The sequence below is a fragment of the Anser brachyrhynchus genome (assembly GCF_964034855.1).
Source record: "Anser brachyrhynchus genome assembly, chromosome: 15".
Lineage (NCBI taxonomy): Eukaryota > Metazoa > Chordata > Aves > Anseriformes > Anatidae > Anser > Anser brachyrhynchus.
In genome coordinates this window covers 209,120-231,033 of record NC_137733.1, presented here as the reverse complement: position 1 = coordinate 231,033, position 21,914 = coordinate 209,120, and the positions used below count along the sequence as shown (strand labels likewise).

At 36.0% G+C, this 21,914-nt stretch overlaps 2 protein-coding genes across 4 annotated transcripts in view; both read right to left on the bottom strand.

Annotated features, from left to right (window-relative positions):
* The window catches only part of MRTFB (myocardin related transcription factor B), an 88,427-nt gene that overhangs the window by 66,413 nt on the left and 100 nt on the right, over positions 1-21,914 (bottom strand). For 2 of the 3 annotated variants that reach the window (XM_080556929.1, XM_080556932.1), the window contains exon 2: positions 19,537-19,581. The gene's annotated coding sequence lies outside the window, so the exon portion shown is untranslated. Of the gene's footprint in view, positions 1-19,536; positions 19,582-21,642; positions 21,848-21,914 lie in introns of those variants that run through there. The other variant, XM_080556930.1, reaches the window with a different exon arrangement.
* Positions 201-21,914, bottom strand: part of LOC308178385 (DNA repair endonuclease XPF-like) — a 52,807-nt gene continuing 31,093 nt past the window's right edge. The window contains exons 12-13 of the mRNA XM_080556943.1: positions 19,537-19,581; positions 201-19,077 (exon numbers count right to left, since the gene is read on the bottom strand). The gene's annotated coding sequence lies outside the window, so the exon portion shown is untranslated. The remainder of the gene's footprint in view (positions 19,078-19,536; positions 19,582-21,914) is intronic.

Here is a 21,914-nt window from a genome sequence, read left to right as displayed (position 1 = left end):
TTTCCACATAGAGCACAGGTTTGCAAAAATGCAGTTAAGCAACGTATTTACATGCAATTTAACAGTCATTTGGTTCTGAGAAGCAGGACAGTTTCTCTGCCAGTTTTACAGAAGACCTACAATGCTAACTTTCAGCACCGATATCCAGAAGCTCCCATGCACTACCTTCTAGCACGTTGACAGACAGTTTGTCAGTGAAATTTCTTTTTTTTTTCTGTAGATTTTATTAGGGAATGCTGAATTAACACATAACATACAGACAACTTTTAATTTTCTGAAACACTCCACAATTTTCCTTAGGTTTAATAATCAACTTTGATATTAATTCAGGACTTGATACCACCAAAGAGCCACATAAGGATTTGTTAATCTTTAATCGCTCTAACAAGGAAGGGTTGTTGCCATGAAAATTTTAAAATTAATTGTACTTCATACTAGCCACTCATTGTAAAATAACCTACAGACTGGAATATAAGTCCTAATTTATTATTTATTTCCTTTCTATCATTCATGTAGTACTTAGTTGGCAGTGAGAAAATACAGAAGCACGGATTACTAGTACAGGCTTTTCATAGCTCACAGAACTCTATCAAATCATTAAAACTTCATTAAAATCACTATGGACTTCAAAAAAGTTCATCCATGGATTCTTGGAAACATAAGCAATACACAATAAGGAAAATTCATGAGGATACATAAAGCCAAAGAAATGTCTCACTATTGTTAAATTGTTTAGTTATAATTTTTTTTTCTTCAGAAACACCACTGCTGCCAATACTCAGCCTTAAACTTCAAACTTTAGGTCTGCACAATATAAATACCTTATGTGTTGGGGTGTACATTTAAAGGCCATTAACATACAATCCATGTTTCAATGACCACAACCAGAATATATCAAGTGACGTTTAAAAAAAATTAAAGATGACAAAAATAATGGTCTACACTACAGAAGGGGGTAAAAATCTTGTTGCTGAAAGCACCAATTTGAAAGTAAGCAATATAACTAGTACTGCTTGATATGTACTTCAGTAGAACAATTATGATGGTTAAGTACATATTTTTCATTATTTTCCATAGTTACCAATTGGTGCTTTCACATTAAATGAAGACACATTAACTTACTGTTATGCAAGATTTTTTTCTTTGTTCTTAGCTTTTAGAAGAATAATTTACCCAGCTCTCATTTGATTTACTGACATTACACTCTCCTCAAACTCCCACTCACACATACAAATTAAGTACATTATTAACCAAGCAAGTTTCTTCAGAGCAGAATTTAAGTGAAAATTTAGCTGCTTATCTGCTTGTAATCATGGCATTTTATCCATGGTGTATTGGCTATGAGTTACACATTGGAGTCACTTTTCAAAGAGATCAAACCACATCAGCTGTATTCATTAATTTAAATCCACATGAAAATTAATAAAACACCTTGTATGAAAGGTTTAACATCTGTTATATGCTGCATGTTAGCTTTTGACTCTATTCCCTATGTCAGATAACTAAATATCTTGCTTTAAGTTAAGCCAATATAACTTTTATCACTTCCACAACATGCAGATAAATTAGCTTAAATGTCCATTCGTTAATTTTATTTCCAGGATTTTGTATAAACGTGGCTCAGTTATCCTGATTCAACTGAGCACAAGGCAGGCCAGAATTACAACCCACGTCAAATGATATCCCTCATTGCACTGCATTGTAACTCAAAGTGACTTCTTACACAAAAAGCAGCTCGAATCTGACTGAATCAGGTGAGAATGGCCCTTTTGTCACCTAATGAGCCCTTGCCCCAGAGTAGGGCTACCAGCTGCTCAGTATCTCGTCTTGGTAAGTTCTGAAAATGAAATTCCACCACCTTCAGGAAACCTCACCGAGAATTCTCCCTCTGCATCCCCCTCTTTGAAAAGAACTTCTGCTGCTGCTACCTATGACTGCTGTGTCTTGCTGTTTTGCTGTAACACAGGATGATACTGCTGTTTGTGCATCTCAAATCTGAGTTATTGCTATGGTTTCATACAATATCCAAACTCGGTTAGGTTACTAGGAAGCCTCTAAAAACAAAGTTCTCCAATTCAGAACTCTAACCTTAATTTGAAAGTTAAGCAAAGCCTCAGATATTGCAGGTTCCTTGTCTTAAAAACTTTGGAAAAACCTTAGTAAAAAATGTGCACCATTTTAACCACTAAAAGTAAATTTAAAAAATAATTAAATAAACACTAAGCCTAAACATCAACTATTTATTGATATACCATCCTTTAACAGTACAGAATTTCACAGCAACAGGACTCTATGAAGCAAAACCAAAAGATGCTGTAGTGTGCAATAGCAAATGCCACCTGAAGTACCACAGCAGATGTAGGAAGCTATTCCTATTGTTTCCTCAAGCTGCTGTCTGCACTGACCGACAGAGCTGGGTGAGGTCACAACGCACTGTTACATGCAGAAGGTCCTCCTTCAACTTTTGCTGTAAGGGTGCTGTAAGACCTTTCACTTTTTGGCTGTTAGAAGTCCAGGTATATTCCCAAGTGGTCTTCTAACACTAGAGCAAAAGCCAAACTACATTATAATGCTTCTAACACTTCTAATACAACTGCTTGGCGATCAGCAACTGAAACACGAAAACAGGAGGAGAAAACATTAGTTTACCTTGATTAAAATTAAGCCCTGACCAATGAATACTTTATCCAGACATCATGTGCAGATGTGAAAAACTCTTATCAGATTTACAATTTAATGTACCATACCACAATACAATTGTAATACCGTTACAGTGAAAGAAAATACATTTGCCTCCCCTTTCTCATTTATTTGAATCCTCCTCAGTCTTGAAGAAGTATTTCATATTTGCCATCTGCATTTACAGATGGTAACCATCATCTATGTAACCATTGACTTTAGGCAGGCCTAGACACAAAAGTGTATTAATAACTTAAAGCTCAAATGCAACAGTAAAATGCAACAGTAAAAAAAAAAAAAAGTACATGAAAAAATACTTTCTTTCTTTGAAATATCCAGACTGTTAATGGAAGTCTCAATATTCGACTCTGCACAACCTGAGAAAGCACCATTTCCTACAAAGCCAATCTGACAGACAGCAGTCAGTTGTTACTTCCAGGGTTTCCACTCCCTTCAAATTAAGGCATCTGAAAGTTGATTAAGTTGTATGAACCATCATTCTGTTCGGTATGAAAAACATTTCTATTTACAAAGTTTTGAAAAATGTAATACTCTTTTGTTTGTAGCAATTAAAATAAAACTACTCCGCTCTACCAACTGTCCCAAAGGCTTTCAGGTTTGGGGGATTTTTACACAGAATTAGGCAAAATGGGTAAGAGTAGTAAAGTGAAAACTAGAACAAAATTATTCTCCTACTTAACATTCAGAATAGGTTATCAAAATAGAATATGCACCAACCCTGGAAGCAAGGCTTCAGTTCCCATTTATCTGACAGGCATGCAGAAGCAATGTGCCAGTGCTGGCAAGGAGCCGCTGTACAGTGTACCCGTCTTATGTAAGCGTTCCCACAGATTGTAGGTGGTTGCTATCTTTCTTAACTGCTGAAGACAAACGCTTCTTTTAAACATTTTATCTTCAAAAGACAAAGTATATTTCCTTAGAAAAACCTTCAGAAGGGGGAAAATGCATACTTCTCTGCCACTTGGGACACCAGAGCTGGTATTTTATTCAGCATAACCTGTGAAATCTGGATGGTATTAGGTACTTAAGCCAGCTTGTGTTATACAAAATTGGCTGTAAAAAACAGCTCAAGAATCACAGTGCATTTTAACTGGCCAAGTCAAATGGCTGGTTTTTAACAGTTTCACTCATTTACACCTGCAAGGAACTTAGGTCACTTCCAGTTTCTCCATTTATAAAACTTAAGAAAATTTAAATGATGCAGCTATCAGTTTGTAATACACCAGAATCTTCAGTGGGAAAAATACTAGAATTGCAAATGGGTGTGGTTTTTTGTTTGTTTTTCAGTGTTTCAGGAAACACTAAAAAAGACTCTTAAGAGCTCAAGCACCATATCCAGCAGGTTACTGTAACAACTGCCAACAAAAGTCATTTCCATTAAGCTCTTTGACCTCCTTGTCTGTGCCTTGGAAGAATCAAAAATCTGCATACTGGGGACAATGGTCTCTAACTCTAGGGTGGTAATAAGCATTTAGAGGACAGCTACAGTTTCAAATATAATTTCAATTTGCCCAGCGAGCATTATCATTTTGTATCTGTGACAATATGCTCAGTCACAATATGAGACTAATTTGGCAATTCCTCTTTCCACTCTCATAAGGGCAAGAACTATGCTATCACAATGCAGCTGGCCCTATCAAGTGTGTAGATATGCCTACAATAAATTTCCTCTCTAATCTTCAAACTAGCTGAGTCCCAGTGGTCGGACTCTTGGAAGGCTCTCAGTACCTCCCTTCTTCCACAGAATCAATACAGACAGCACTTGGACATAAATATTCAAAATACAGAGGAATATTTGTAGCTAACATCTGCCATAGGGTTCAGTGAGCTGAGTGATTTCCCAGAAAGAAGAGCTGGGGATTAACTACCCACTTCAAGGAGAGGAAAAGATGCAACGTTTTTTAAAAAAAATGACTCCTCTTGGCATGCTACTTTATCAGCAAGGCACCCCTTAAGAAAAGAAAATTAAGAAAGAAGTAGGGCTGGGCTGCTGAAGTCCGTCTCAAGTCAGTTTACCTGTGCAATTTGCTCAAGGGAACCTGCTTTGGCAGGGGGGTTGGACCCAATGATCTCTCGCAGTCCTTTCCAACCACTACAATTCTGTGATTCTGAAGAAATACAAGATCCAGGTGTCTGCTACCAAAACAAATAATGCATTTACACGGTGCTGCTCTTCAGGCTACTACATAATGATTTCACGGTGACCTCTAAAACGTTCTATGATGTGTTCTAATTAGAAGATATTAGCACCTCTATGTACAATTTTATTTCAGCTGCGCTTGCATCCTATTATGCTTCTGAGATATTAAATTCCTACATGAAAAGCTATTAGGCCTCCCTTTATAGTTATTCTGAATACCTTTTTCTGCATGTGTATACAGATTTTTTCCCCAAATTCTGAAGACTTACAAAATCAAAAGATAAACAATAATAAAAAAACCTTTGGAAATACTTATAAAGTATTTAAAAGACACTCAGACCTATTCTGCGAAATCACTAGCCTGTGTCTTTTATACAAATTTTAATATATTGGTGTTTTAAAAATAGTGAGGATGTAAACCAACCAACCAACCAACAACAAAAAAAAAAAACAACAAAAAACAACCAACCCTTTTGCATGTAGCACTATAAGAATAAACTGTTACAGAAAAGTTGCCCCCCCCCTTCTCCTTGTAGGTTTCAAATCCACTTACTGAAATAGCTTTTCGAACCAGCAAAGCTGAACACACATGACTGAGTACAAAATGAACATAGACATGGAAAGTAATTGTTATTAATAACCATTATCAGTAAATCAACTGATTCATCTAATTAATTTTTGACATTCAGACTTTTACTGATTAGAGAAAACATTGTTTCAAATTGAGTTTGCCTCTGTTGCAAGAACAATGCTCATTTTGTTATCTGTTAAGATTTATGTCCCTCGTTTCACATAATTCCATAGTGGATGGGAAATTATTGAGATTAATTTTTTATAACTGTCTACTCTACCTATATTAATACAACTGAACAGACACTACAAGACCTCCAGAAAATTCACCACTTTTGCATATTACAAAGATAATGCTAAACTGAGTTTCTCTTTATGGAAATCTTGAAATCTTAAGCATTATGACCAATTAAAGTCTGAAAAGCAATGTGCTACAGTAGCTAACTATGTAAAGAACTGAAAATTACTTGTATCTGGACAGAGGCAGGGAATGAGTCAATAGAACACAGGGAAGCATTCCTCCCTGAACCATCTCCAGACCAAACAAAGGCACCTGGTACATAATGGGAGATGTGGCCTGCTCTAAGTGTAAATTAATTATCAGGTAGAGAGCTTGATTCTGTGATGGCAGCCTCTCACAGCTCCGCTAAACCCCAAAGCTGGTAGCTTACCCAGTTGTCATGTAGAGCAATACAGATGATTTTTCACATTATTGACCCCTCAAAACTCATCTATTTGAATATAATTTGGTAAAAACTTCTAGGTCTCCCATAAACCTTCAGCGGAAAGGATGTAGTTCATGGCAATGTTGTGAAGCTTAGCATTTAAATACTTCAAGGTCTCTTTTGAAATTTTTAAAGTAATTAGGTACATTACAAAAAAAGTTCTGTGTTTACCATTAGTGAACTTTAAAATGGTAATTAATAAAATTTTCCCAAGATTTTAAACTTCTAACAAATATTTTAAGTAAAACAAGACAGGGTTCAATATGCGTAGCATACAAGTCACTGAAACCAAACCAATCCCTCAAGATGGGATTAATGTTTGAATTGCTTACTGACTATAGAACTTTTCAAATCTACCAACTTCCTTTAAGAAACAGTTACAAAAATAATGCAGTGTGCACCAAAATCCATGAATAGATGGTCTGACAGACCAAACAAAAAAGCTGAGTCTAGGATTAGCTGCCTCTCAAAGATAATGTACGGTTAACAACTTTCTTGAAGGAAGGGTATGAACTGCTTTGCTAGTCTATCATGTGAAAGGGAGATATGGTCACCTATGCAGTTGTGCAAGCTATTTAAAATTAAGCATCGATGCTAGCATCTATTAACCCATTCTGATAACCCAGAACATCTTTTAACATAACTTCTGCTGACGCAGTCCTTTTTAACTAGAAGCTACATTATGCTTAACTTCTAGTACAGTACTATTTGTAGCAGAAATCCAGTAAGTTCATGACGGTTTAACTCATGTTGAACACTCCAGATCAGGATATGAAGATTTGTTATTTCATTTACAACTAGTAAATCCATCCTTCCTAACAGCTGCTACCTAAGCATTCAGTACCAGCAAGAATTACGGCAACAACACTTTAAAGGCTTGTCATTAGGAAAGGACATCCAGATACAGTCTTCAACATTTTATTTGTTTATTAATTTTGATCATCTTATGAACAGACATAATTTCATCTTATCATTTTTGTGGATATTGTTAGTATTGTCTCAATATGGGCATTGTTGGCTAAGTCATTCAGCTGAATCAACTTTTAAAATACATGTAAGGCTGTTATAGCACACCTTCACTAGTTCTACAAAAATAAACAGCTTCATAAAAATACCTTAAAATAGACAGGTAAAACATGAAACAGTATCTTGTTTAGATATGACACACAGATGCACACACATACATAGTACAGGGGATGGAAATATGCCCTTTGTAAATGGTCAGTGAAATCCAGATGTGACATTCCTATTTGTCAGTCTGACATCAATGTTGATCACCATTTTCTTTGCATTTGCTTTAGTACTGTACCAAAATTTAAAATGTCTGTGTTAACGCAAGTAGCAAGTAAATTTATACTCAACTTAGAAAACTACACAAATTCTATATAGAGTAAGAAAATGTAACTGCAAGATCAACTCCAATTTACCTGCCAGAAAGCAAGTTCAGTTCCTCTGGACTACGGCAGAACTCTATGGAAGGACTTTATAAGATAATGTGTCCCATGATTTTCTGTGGCTAGGAAACATAAATAGTGTAGCTAGCAGAATGTATTTATGTAATTGAAGTTGACAACCTATAAAAATCAAAACACAAATGTCCATTTTGGTATTATAAAAGCACTTGATAGCTCAAGTCCAGAGTAAGGGTCAAATATTTATACGAACACATCATATGATTGCTAGATATTTTAGTGTCATGTCCTGTCCTAAAAGTGTGCATTTATTTAAGAGAGAGAGAGAGCGCTTTTTCAAAGAAGAATTCTGACAGTTCAGAAAGTAACACTTATCAATAAATTGGATCAAACTCTTTAACATGTTCACAGAGTCCTTTGATAGCCAAAACATTGCTCAATTTTAAAAACAAGTGTTGGTAGAACTTCCAAGGCATTTCAGAAAAGGTTAAACAACTCCATGATTTCATTTGTTTGCTTAGCTACTTCAAGACGTTCCCATTTATGACTAAGCTGCAGGTGCTATTCTGTTTACTTTAGTGCCTGTAAACCAAGCCCTTGAATTGAACAAAGCAAGGAAAGCATTACGATTCAAGTCAAAGAGGAAGGAACTGCAGGACTGTTTCCCGTTAAACATGCTACTCTCTACCTTCCTTCACGAGCATGACTGAATGTCACAGAATGATTTCTGTAAAATGAAATTTCTTGAAAAAGATATACTTTGCTTCTTTTTATTTCTACACACTGTTACAGGGATTAGCAAAATACTGTATTTCAATACCAAAAGACTAATATTTAACCTTTAAAAATACAATAAACTTATACAGGACAGAACTTCAATTATTATTACATTCAACAATTAACTAAATACTAATTTGACATGAATTCAAAATCACGTTGCATAATTAGGGCTTGTTAGCAACTTCAATATAAGAGATTTTGCAAATATCAGAGCGAGTATGTCTGAACTGCAACTCAATGCACATAGCCAGATGATGCTGTTAAGCAGTCCCTATTCATAACCTCAAGACAGCACAGAAAATCTCTTTCACAAACCTATTGTTGCCTGTTAACTTGTACCAACACAACTATTTTCAGATATTAACAATGCAAACAATAACTTGAATTAGCTCCCATGGAAACTAGTCAACTTGTTATTCTTAATTTCTAAAACTTGTCCAATTTAACCCACTAGCGGACAAAAGAAAAACGTAGAAGGTGACAGATTAACGTGTGAAAAAATCAACATTCTGTAAAACCTAAGTAGCAGCTGTTTACCATGCTTTCTTCATATGATTTATGCTAAGTGCTTAGAGTTCTTCTAAAATAAGGATTGTCTTTTCTGGCCTCCTCTCATTTATGATCATATAACCTCCCTGTAAAAAGCATGGCAGAGCATTCTATGTCTTTAATTGTCCCAAACAACTGGGTTTACTTTGAAAGTTATTAGAAGTATTTAATCTCCTCCATTCTGTTTCTTTTAACTAGAAATAAAATAGAGGCCTAGTACCAAAAGATTAATGTCTGACTTAAAAGTTCAAGGGACCAGCTCTTCTTTTTAACAACTTAGTTTACATTGGACAATGTAACATTTTAAGTAGCAACAAAAGTACAAGCAAAGATAATTAAACTGTAAGTTTTTAGAGAATGTTTATAGTGCTGCTGTCCTGATCAGACCAAATCATTCGATGATCTACAACTGGAAGATTTTGAAGACTCCCAGGGTTTGTTACCCTGGGATAACTCACAGCTACATACATTATATACATGTATTCATCACACGAATGCTGTGTGGATATAAATGCCCATCTTTCTCAGCTAACCTGAAGCAGTGACACAAAGTTTTGGCAGTCCCAATCCCACTTCATTCTACTGCCTACCCTTCTACTAAACGTGAATTATTCTCCAATGTATTTATCATTATTCTAGAGTCAGAATGAGATCAATAGTCAATATACTTCTCGCATTTCCTACTCCAGTTAGCCAAAACTGTTACTGGAACTGGACAAATATGACTGTTTGGCTTAAAAGTATTAATCAGGGCTTACCAAGTCTACTACAAACTTTAGAACACACTTAAAAGGTAAACAGCACAGTGGTTTCATCACTTATTTATCAGCTGTTATTTAGACCATGGCTTTAGGAGGACAACCTCTTTCCTCCCCAGTCTTCAACTTCTGTTTTCTCGAAGTTTTACCTACTAATACAGCAGAGCCAAAGAACAATTATTACACCTTACCTAGAAGCAAACAGTACAAAGTGTCATATTAAATTTGGTAACAGTGAACCAAAACAGTGAACAGTTTAACAGTGGTTCTACTGCTCACATCCCACATCATATGAAGTGACCTCATTTTTTATGCAGCAGAGACAAAAGTCAGAATGTGGACGCAATTATATCATCTGTAATAGATTTACACCTCACAGCATCCTCCCAAGACCTGAAGTCCTTTTTTTCATAGATACAGTCATGAAGTATACCAAGAGAACGCTAAATCTATATATATAATCAGAGGCTTTCAGGTAAAAATAAACAAAAAAATAAAACTCCAACTTCCTAAACACTGGAAATTAAGCATGAAGATATATCAGAAACAGGATATTTTGGCTTTAAAAATAAAACAATACTTTTTACAAATCCAACCTTTTTACTTCTCAAATCTACAATGCATCTAAGAAGACCCACAATACTCCCTGCTACCAAGGGAAGACCACAGGAAGGGAAATCGTATCACATTGTTTCTTTACGAGTACTGAACAACAATTATGAGTAGATCAAGCTTAATCCCCAGATCAACACCCATACTCTAAAATAACCACAAAAAGTATGTTATTAGTATGGTGCCTGAAAACTCTGATGTTCTAAACAGTTTAATGCTATAATCCACAGTCCATGCCCTCACTGCTTTAAGAAGCAATTTCTCACGATCTCCAAGACTAAAATGAACTGGAATTCCATTTCCATACTGAAATTAGCTAAAGACTAACAGGGTAGAAACTTTGGGTCAGGAGAGTTTATGTTGCCTAAGGCCACTTTAAAAGAAGTCTTATCTGTTAAACTATTGTGTGTTCCTATATTTCATTCGTTACAAAGCTGTTTGATTAAAATAAATAAATAAAAGATGGTAACTATAAAACTGTTTACTATAGATTTCTGCACAAATTGTTAGACTTAGCAGCTGTAACACATCTAAATTCTCTATTTCTTGGGATTTTCTCTGATTAGAACTTCAAATGAGAAAAGCCTTCCCTTTGTAAAACAATTCCCCCTGTAAAGCCTTCAATCTTCCCCTTGTAAAACAATTATCATTCTCATGCCCCTCCATTTTAAATTAAACAGAAAAGGTTCTCCATTTATGCAGAAATGGCCGATTTCAAGAATAAGCTGATACAGAGAAGAACATACTGGCCTTCAGAAATACTTCAAAACCACTCAACAGCAAGTTAATAAACACAGAAAGAAGGCCTCTTGATTTGAAGATAAAAAATTTTACAGGTGTAGTCTGAAGACTGAGAAAGCCTGACTGCAACAAATTATTTCACTCAGCCAATTAAGACTGATTACTTCCAAAAATCATCTTAAAGGAAAATAATATTTATAAACTTACCAGTTAAAGTGATAACACAAAGAATCAACTTAACACTCATATGAGTTTGAAAGACAGACCGTCTGTAAACTGCCCCCCAATAAAGAACAGAGCATTTCTAAAATAAAAAAGGAAAACACTGTTAATGAATTCTGTTATACTAATATAAAAAGTGCAACATTGCCTTATTATTACCAAACTTCAACATCTTACTAAAGGTCACTCCCTAACGAACACCTGCTACTACTAGAACATCTACTTCAAAGGTTTAAATAATTTAAACTATAGTTATTGACTAAGTAGGTCTGATGACTAAACACAGGTCATTTTTCTTAGAAGCACCAAGTTCATCCGCAGTTATGCTGGATGACCAAATTACCCCCTTGTCAGATGACATGCACCATCCTATCTCTGGTTATTATGACCCTGTCTAAACTGCTGGGTCAACAGAAAAACCCTTAAAACACAGACCAAAAAAAATGTTTTTAATATATTTTCCTAGTATCCTTCTGCATGATGCAGAAAAAGCTCTTACTGAACATTGAGAACACATCAAAACTAGGGTAACAGACAATTTACAAACTCTTAAGTCTGAAAAATAGTTCAAGCCATAATTTCTCTCCTACACAGTAATTTAAATTTTATTCATGCAATAGACATTGTTGGTCTTCCAACAGCACAACAAGAAATGTACTTGCTGTAATATTCCTTCTGATATGTAAGACATTTCCATCATCTAACGGTCATCAAATGTAATTTATCAGGGTATGTTCCAAAACACTTTGGCTAGTGCAATTTACTAACTCTGAAACAAAGTATTTAATCATGAATATAGCAGTCAAAAAGGCTGAAAAATGTATCCAGTGCCACTCCTTCCTGAAAGACACATGGTTTTGAACCCCATTAAAACTGTTTTTGCAAAAATACTACAAAGTTTTGTTCGAGACTCTGTTGGGAAACTACTGATGATCTGATCAAAACAAGACACTCATCAAGCATTGACTGTTAAGATATAATCTCTAGACCATATAATCTCTAAGCCCCATTTTTTTTCTTGTGGCTTTATTTCATTACTTTTTTCTGGCAACAGATCACTGTTCTTCGCTTCTCTTGATCAATTCAGTAACTGCTTTCCTTCTCAATTCCTCTTCCCGTATTTGCTATTTCTTCTATCCTCCATGTATCACTAAATCAATTCTCATATCACACCTATCTCAGATTCCACTTTACCCATCAAAAGTGCTCTGTGTGTTTCCTGGCTATATCTTTTCTTCTCATGAGCACGTGCCTCAGAGAGAGAGAGATTATCTGGAAACCAACTCTCTTGACTACATCCACGTACTGCTACAGAACTCCATCTTTTGGATTATCTTCTGGCCCCGCTACTGCCCCCAAATATTTAAGAAACTGTCAATTTAGAACTGTGCCTAGGCTCAGAAGTCTCCTTTCAGTTAGTTGATCTGTTTTAGTCTGAAAAAAAGGAAAGAGAATGGTATGTATTGTACAGTGTCTTTTCCATCCTCCATTTCAGATTTCTAGTTTCTCTCCTTATTGTCTATGTTTACTTCTGCTCAAAGCTTCCTCAGGGCAGAAAAAGATGCACTAAGTAGGTTGCTACCATCTGCATTTCAACCCTTCCCAGAGTCGACCTTTCTGTATTTTCCAGTTTTATGCAATGCTTTTATAAGATTAGGCTCATTTTACAGGACCTGGTAAGAGAGCAGTCAAGTGGTTAAGCTGGCAGAACAGAGGAAGGGTGGAACATCTGGCAGAGGAAGGAGGGAGTCATTAACCACTCAACTCGGATCTACCGCAGCCAGAACAGTTTGCCTCACCATGCTGATCTGACTCCGCGAGAAATCAGCCATTACACGCTGTTATTCATAGAAGCAGAGAAAGTTGGTTTAAACTGTCTACAGATGTAGAGTGAATTATTTGAAGCTTGTTTCACCTTGGAAGATTTATAAATCCTGTAGCCATAAGGCTGGTTTACATTTTGCACAAACTGATAGCATTTGCTAAAACCTTAATCTCGCACCAAGTGAAAGAATGGGTACTGCTATACTGACATTGACACAAAGGAGCATTAATATAAATAACCCATACAAATTCAGAAATAAGAAAGACTGTGTAAGCAGCAACTTCTCTTTAATCAAATATTTACTAGAAACAAGGTGACTAGCACCCTCAAACAGGATATTTATTTTTTTCTGCTGTACAGAAACCCCAGATGAAATTGTAGTGTCATACGTTAACCAGAAAACGAGGTTTTCCATTATTCCTATAAATTCACATAATTGTCTGATGTTGTGATTATATTCATTATTTACCTAAACCATAGCCGAACTCCAGAAACATTGGAATTGTTTAAAGAAATAACAGCAAGTCTCAAACAAATAACCCATTACCTGATCAATTTTGCTTTTAGTCCTATTCCTCAGTATTCCATGATAGCAAGTATTGCTGTCACTTTCACCACTTGCAGTTGGTATTTATATCTTACTGCAGGATTCTCAAGAATACATTCATCACTACAAATTCAACTACTACCCTAGAATACAAGCATTAAAACCCACTATTTTACTAAACAAACAAACAAAAACACTTAAAGTGAAGATAAACTTTAAAACAGAGAACTAACATGCAAAGACATTATTGTCAATTTTGCATTCAATGGTGCTGTTGCACAGGAGTATTAAGTCAACGAGCATCTGAATTTGTCTGTCTTCAGAACTGTCTTAATAGGTGTGAACACATTTCCTTCTGTTGTTGGACACAAAGCTATAAAACAAGAGCTGAAGTAAGCGCAAGGATAACTAAGAGTGACAGTGTGTGAACAAGCATATTGCCATTGAAGAAAATTATGGTACAGATTTGAAATAATACAAAATCAGACTTCACTACTCAATGGTGTCAAGAGCTGGTTCAAAAAGACTTCTAAAATTATATTTTCTAATTCACGTGGCATATAAATCTTTAACAAAAATCTTACACTGAATATATTTATGTAGAGGATAGCTATACAAAGAGTACAACTTACATAATGAAAAAAAGCGGAGAATCATTAAGGAATTCCTTTTGGTTACCTGTTTTGAGTTGTATTTCCCACCAATGTGTTTTTGTGACGATATTTTTTAAAGAAGCAGCCCTAAAAATATGCTATAAAACTATCTCCTACCAAGTAACACGATATCATAATGAATAACCAAATGCTCCAAAATAGCCACAGAGATTTATTAGTCCATTCAAAAACTCCTTAAATAATACACAAATAGTACAGTTCAACTGTAATCAATGTAAAGATCCCATTAATTTCTGTCATTTTAGCATATTTAGCAAGCTCCATTTTCAAAATGCACACATTCCAAGTCCCTTTTCCACTGCATAAGCACCAAATAAATAAAATACAAACACATCCCTTTGCTTCCACATGTACAAAGTTACTTACGTATAAAAAAAAAAAAATCAAACCTGCTGAGAATGATGGCTAATTCGCTACATACAAAAATACTTGTAACGCATACCACTTATGCAGATAGCATTTTAAAACACAAAACGAGATTACTGGTGACGTAACACCTCCTTATAGATAACATTTAAGTATAAACACTTACTCAGACCATAATTCACTGCTTAGATTGATGAATATTCGGTGTAAAATTGATCATCTGTACATAAAACTTACTGCATCTATGATACTGTGATGCAAGAACAAATACATCCACCACAATGATATTTATACAGCGATTTCTTTGCTTATGCTAAGGCACAGCTATTATTTTCCTAAAGCTTCACTAGCGTCTGGTCCTAAATCCTGAAAAGCTTGAAGCGTACATTCAACTTTGTGTAATGCATGTAGCATCATAAATGAATGCTTAAAGCTTTTCAGGATTACTTTAACAAAGAATACATTCTCATTTTTTAAAAAAGGGGAACAAAATAAAGGATTGTGCCAGAAATGTAATTAGACAGAATGTCAGTAGCTGGCTTTTTTTTTTTTTTTCTTTTTTTTGCATAGGAAATACTGAGAAACAACAGCCACTTACAGGTATTAAGTGGACTTTAGTGGCATACACCAACTTGAACTCTATTTTCACAAGTTTCTTTGCTTCTGAATTTTTATGAGCTACCTCTCCTTCATTTAAAATAAGGAATGTCTGACAAACTAATGTTAATGTCTCCAGAATTTTTAAATCAAATTTTCAGCAAATGTTTCCTAGCCTTCTAGTAGACTTCTAACATTAGAAACAAAATCTGGAAATGAAAATGCCATTGTCCACACTTTTCAGGGCTATAATCTAGGGCTGATTACCTTATAAATTCACAGTTTAATAAAGGAAGAAAAACAGGGGTGTTGTCTTTTTTTATTTATTATTTTTTAAATGTTTGGTTCATTTGTGTTACATTCAGTGTGAAGATCAAAAAGGAGCTCAACTATGACTTCTCTCTCATTTTGTTGCTTTTGGCATCTTGCCCAGGTTTAAGCCAGTTTTCAAACATTTAAATAATGACTTTAGCCAAGTACCCAAATATGAAATCTTAAAATACTGAGTCAACGATCACAGAGATTCAGCTTATTGCACAAGTGCATAACTGTTATATTAACATCTGGATTTAATAAAAGTAATCTGAACACTGTTTAATAAATTCTGTAATGTGAATTTGCTTTGGAGATTCAGGATGTGGAAGATTTTTGTGGTAGTAGCTTAGACAGAGCCTCAACAACACTAAAGAGTAGTTTTACAGCAGTTGTCAATCTTTACCACAGAAGAAAAGTTTGAAAAAGCTTTGTTCCAAAGTGAATTATTATGGAATTTAGGCTCTCGAACTTCAGATGATGAATACTGTTTACAAATTGATGCCAGGAAGACGGGTTCACTGTGCTTAGTGCAGCAGAGAATAATTTCATTTAAAGATGCAAACATGAAACGTTCATGGTTGTGATGTGCAAATAGGCTTAATTTCAGTGTTTGATCTTTTTAGGCATGCTGCTAGAAAAGTAGCAGGTAGATTCACTGTAAGAATCAAAGGCTGCAGATACACTAAACCAGAACATGAAGTGGTTTGCCAAATGTAAGCCAACCAACCTTCTCTTCTACAAGTAGCCTGAATGCATCCCAAAACCACGCCTAATCTTCAGATTAAAACAAGTTCCTCCATCTTTAACTGTTTCCAGTTGCTAATTTTTTTTGCCTAACACTACAGTTGCAGGGTGCTGATTTATAAGTATTTGAACTGACTTCAGTTGAGATGTTTTTTCCCCCCAATTTCACCAATACTCTTTCTGGCTCTGCCCTCTGTTTTGCTTCTGGTACTGGCACTCACATACCACTGCCAATTTTGAGGACTAGAATTGCAAAAAAAAATGTATTTTTTTTATTTCTTTTTTTTTTTTTTTTAGAAACAGGATTTAATTTTCCATCAGATCAGCTACTTCATCTGACCCACTATGTGGCTCTCACTGCATAGAAAAGAGACCAAAAGATCACAGATAAAGCAACAGTTGGGCCACTCTTTTTCAGCAGCAACATAAACCTACAAAGTATTGTATTTACTTTGACAGAGAAAGTCGTTGTCATCCTCACCCCCCTTTCCTCATGCTGGATAGGCAACAAATACTGGAAACTTACATGAGTCTTGCCTCAGGGGGTTAAAGCAGCTCAGCATTAAGTTCACCCCTTCAACTACACATGAGCACAATTCCCACCATTGTCAGCAGAATGGTGTACTGGCTGTTCCTACGTACCACCTAAGTCTGTATTTTTGGTTATCATGAGAGATGAATAATACATCTATAATGAATGATTATTAATCAACACAGAACAAGATTTGGCACAACTACAAAATTGAGAGGACTTTTCATATTTACCTTTAGTATGCAGATAAACTGCAAATTACTATACTGTGATTAGAAAGAGACAGTAAGTTAACAAATCCAGCAGTGCAGTTATAGAATATTGAAGTGGACTATGATTACATTTTCATTTTGGCACCTTCCTGTTTACTAAGAACATCATTTATTCATTTCTCATGCTACATTTGCCTTTTTTAATACAACAGTTAAGAGTTTAAAAGTGATTTGACACAATACTGATACAACAGCAACTGAAATACTATTTTTAATTAGTCTGTTTCCTCATTTCTTACTGATTTTAGAGGTGAATGCTTATCACCAAATACAATTAGTCTTTGAAAAACAGTGATTTGTTAACAGTTCAATCTTCCACAATTTTCTTCCAGGTACATGCAATTGAATGATTTCTTCTCCTGTTTCCTCCAAAAGTTTAGACTCCGATCTCATCCATCCCTAACAACTACTTGATCGATTCTCTTGTCACTGTCATATACCCGTACAGTATATAAAAGTCTTACTGGAAAAAACATCATTACTCTTCATACAATACCAAATAATTGTCAGGACTTTTTTTGAACTCTGAGATGGATGTATTAATGTTTTGTAAAGTCAAACACTGACAAATCTGTTCCAAGTACAGTGGAAATTATAAAGTTTAGTTTCCTATAAGCTTATGTTCTCTGTCTTCTAAATATTTATCTGTAACTCCAGTTCCCAGCTGTGCCCCACTTGTGCTATATGGGTAGTCCAGAGTAAATGTATTTTGACCGTCCAGCCAGCTGCTGCCAACCACAGTAAATAACTGCTGAACTCTGTCTGCCTTTCCCTGACGAGGCTGCTGGGGGTTTTCTCTACTAACTTCAACCTGGTGAATATTATTAAGAAATTAGTTGTTTGAGATAATTTTCTCAGAAATGTGATTAAAGCTACTTGTGTAAGACCTGTATAAAAATTACAAGAGAAGGCAATATATAGACAAGGCAGCAGATAGTACAACCCAACTCAAAACCATCTAGAAGCTATCCAAGTCACCTCTTTGGTGCTCTTCAAAGGAACAGTTTTTCAACAGTCTTTCACAAGTGATTAGGTGTAGCACAGAGAAATGACATGTTGAGCATATCTAAGTGCATTATTGGTAGTGTTCACTGCATCTTAAGACTACGGAATAAATATGAGTCGATGAAGTATCTGATAACACTTAAAAACCAGGAAAGTCAAACTTACCCCATTAGTCAGTACGTTTACACATATGGTAAGTCTGCATGAAGGCTGACCACCACACTCTTAGAGCCATGCTTAACAATTCTTACTAAAAATGGAAATTGTCTTTGTTTTTTAAAGTCTGACTGTACATGTGCTTATCTTTACTACATCACACTCCCTAGCCAGGATACTCTGGTGGTAGATTCTGGTCTGTTTCAGTTTGTAAGCAGATTTGCTAGAACACATCAGTGCTCCAGATACATCGTACGTTCTGCATGCATCCAGAAGGTTTTGTACTTCTTGCTCTTCTTCCAGTCTCTGGAGCAGTTCTTAGCCATCAAACTTGTGTGCAGTGTCTGGCTTTTTCAGTAGAGGTGTAGCCAACACTCTGTAACTTCTTAGAAGGGCCTCAGTGGAAGTAATCAAGGAGGCTTTAAGCTTGGTGCTCTGCCTTGGTAATTCTGAAAATAAAACCATCCCTTCCTAGTTCCCCAAAACAAAGCTCTTTCTTCTTCCCATACAAAAAGGTGGGGAGGGAGGGGACAGGATCAGAGTTTTCACCAATTCTGTAGTAGCTGGACATCAGAAGCATGCTGTTTCAAAACTGCAAATATTTAAGTTGATATAACTTACGTCCTTATTTTATGAAGCTACTTGAGCCCCTAGTCTTACCCTAACACTTACTGAAGTACAATTCTAGCAGCAGCCGTTAAACGTTCTTAGTTACTCCCTTTGAGAAATAAGTTTCCTCATCTATAACTGGATGTAATTAATCAAAATGCATCGGTCTGGTGGTACTGTGGAAGTGCTGTACTGTAACGTGTTCTGCTGGTACTAGCCTGAGTCGCTGTAAAATAATTGTTAAAATAAACAAAATGCAGTATTGGCCAAAGTTTCAGTTACCAATATCAAAACTAACATTTAGAAAAAGTCTAACAAAATCTGCAAAGGCTTGCAAGCACGACAGTCCTTTAAAAAAGAGAAAATATGATTTAATCAGCATAAGAGTATTTAAAGCAAAATTCTAAGAGATGATTAAAAAACACTCATACCCAACAACTAAGCAGAAGTATCACAATGATTTGCGTTTAGCTTATATATCATGGGTAATATGTATCCCCAAATTCCTGATTGTATGAGAACATATCTCTTCGAAAACCTTCCCTTTCTGACAGTAGTATAAAACCAGCATAATTTAAAGTGATACACTGCTCATTAAAAAAATAGCAGCTACATCATAGTTTCGTTAAATAAAAAAAACCAACACAACTTAAAAGTTTTAATAGGTTTAAGATATAGCACTTACCTTGTATTTTTATCCTCCTTTTATAGTGTCTGTTTCAACACATTTCTGGTCAATGGGAAAGTAAAGATAAGAAAAACAAAAGTTACAAAAAACGTCACAAAGGTTCTTTATTTTAAAAATTACATATGGTATTTTGGCTAGGAAACTAATACATTAATACAAGTTGTTCTTTCTTAGCTTTTGCACTTTTGACGTTGAAGTATCTTCTTGGGTTAAAAACCCTGAAGGTAAACTGATTTCAATATGCTCTAGACTCATTCTTTAGCACCTTTCACATTACTGCCCAAACTAACACACTAATTTTGTCTTTCTAGTTACCTCTGGCAAGAATAACAGTGCTAGAGGTGCATTACCCACCCCTTTTAACTCAAGTGCAGTACAAAAGACAAGTTCTAGCTCCTTCAAGTCCTACTTGCATAATCCCTTACAGTTGGAATGTCTCCACACTTGAAAGTTTAAATGCTCTTTGTATCTAATCACTTGAACTTCATTTACTAACAGAAATATATTTTAGTTACGTCTAGATTCCAATATGAAGGAACCTTTATGAAGAAAAAGGAAACTGTTCACAAAGTTTGTCTTTTTGCTATGACAACACAAACGTATTTCCTCAATCATCAATCCTTAATTTATTTGTACATTTTAGAATATGTCTGTACATAGATGATCTTAGAGGTCTTTTCCAACCTGAATGACTCTGATTCTTTACACACACATGATTATGCCAGCAGAAACCTACTGCGTACTAAATTTAGGAAAGTTCAAAAATCACAGTTGCCTTTAGAGTTGGCATTTATTAAACGCCGTTTCATACAACATTAATGAGTTCTTCCAATTTTGGCTTTGATCCCATAGGTATCAAAATATCCCAGACAACTCAACCTCGCAGAGTGGTTCTTGTTCTGAGAGATGAGTCCTATAGATAGGGTTTTACTTCTTGTAAAGGTTTGCATGCCCAAAGGCTGAAGCTGATGTTATGGTTTCTATATGTATCAATGACAGAGGTTACAACACATAAAAAAACATACATGCCAGAGGAAGAGGTTAAAAGACGAATACCAAAATGGACTACAGGAGGAAATGGTCTAATACTAAGAGGTATCCCATTTTCCTTCCAATAATTAATTATTCAATAATCAAAATGTCATTTTATTTTTTAAAAAGCAAACACTACCAACTATATTCCATATCCAACAACACATTAATCCATAATATCATCGTGAATTATCTATGTTGATTTCTAGGCTGACAAGCAATGACTTATGTATATAAACATTAAATTTGGCTGAATATCTGTGTATTAACCTCCACCTTTAGAGCTTTTTAAAAAAAAAATTCAGCAGAATCCCACAACTTAAAAATGGTAAATATTTTTACATGATTTTCATGTTACTGTGTAACTGCTCCTAAAAATTCACCAAGTCCAGTCTTCTACTTTTCTCCAAATATATTTAAGTTGTGAAAGTTGCCCTGTGCTTCCAGTAACATACTATGGATTTTCAGCTTCCATGTGTTTTTATTTTCTTAAAAAACAGTGTGATTACCAGACAGCACTGATAACGTCAAGTTTTAAACACAAGTTATACCACCAAATCATAATTAGCCCCAACTAATTACATGGGAAAGAAAACTTCAGGAAGGAACTAGATAACATGTCAAACGTTAAGAAAATAACTTCATGAAATGCCAGCTGTGCCTTTGAGAGCTCTAAAACACCAATTAATTCAAAACCTGGGCATTCTTCCACCACAAGGCAAAAGAAGTGGCGTGAAGAAGGGGTGTAATCACCTTCCCATAAAGGTGAACTTTAGAACACAGCAGGCTCACAGCACAGTCAGTCAGTCTCGATCTTTTAGACGCTGACAGTGAAGTTATGCGCTGTTTGTCAAATATGCACAAAAAGATGATTTTATAACATTTACTTCCCAATTTAACAAATTGTTCACTTTAAGTCCTGTAGGTTTTTGCGCTGCAGTCGCAGAAGCCCCAGTAGCACCTCTCTGTACTCGGACACAGCACCAACCCCAGGGGCAGAATAAAGGCAGATGTTTATGGCACCCAAAACACACACAGGTACGCTGCTCCCTCCCTCCTGCAGAGCCTCACCCCACTCCTTTCCGTCCGTGCCCGTACAGCTGCTGCAGGCAGCTTCCCCTCCAGAGCGACGAGCACACACCCGCCTCCCTCCCGACCCACCGAGCGCCCGCCCCAGCTCGGAGCACCATCGGGCGGTGCAGGCCGAGCCCCACCGCCTGAGGCAGAAGCGAGGCGCCCACGGCAGCCTGCTCCCCGCCGGGCCAGGCCGACCCGGGCCCAGCCCTGCCCGCAGCCCGCAGGCCCCGCGCCCACCCCCCGCCCCGCCGGCCCCCGTCAGCCCC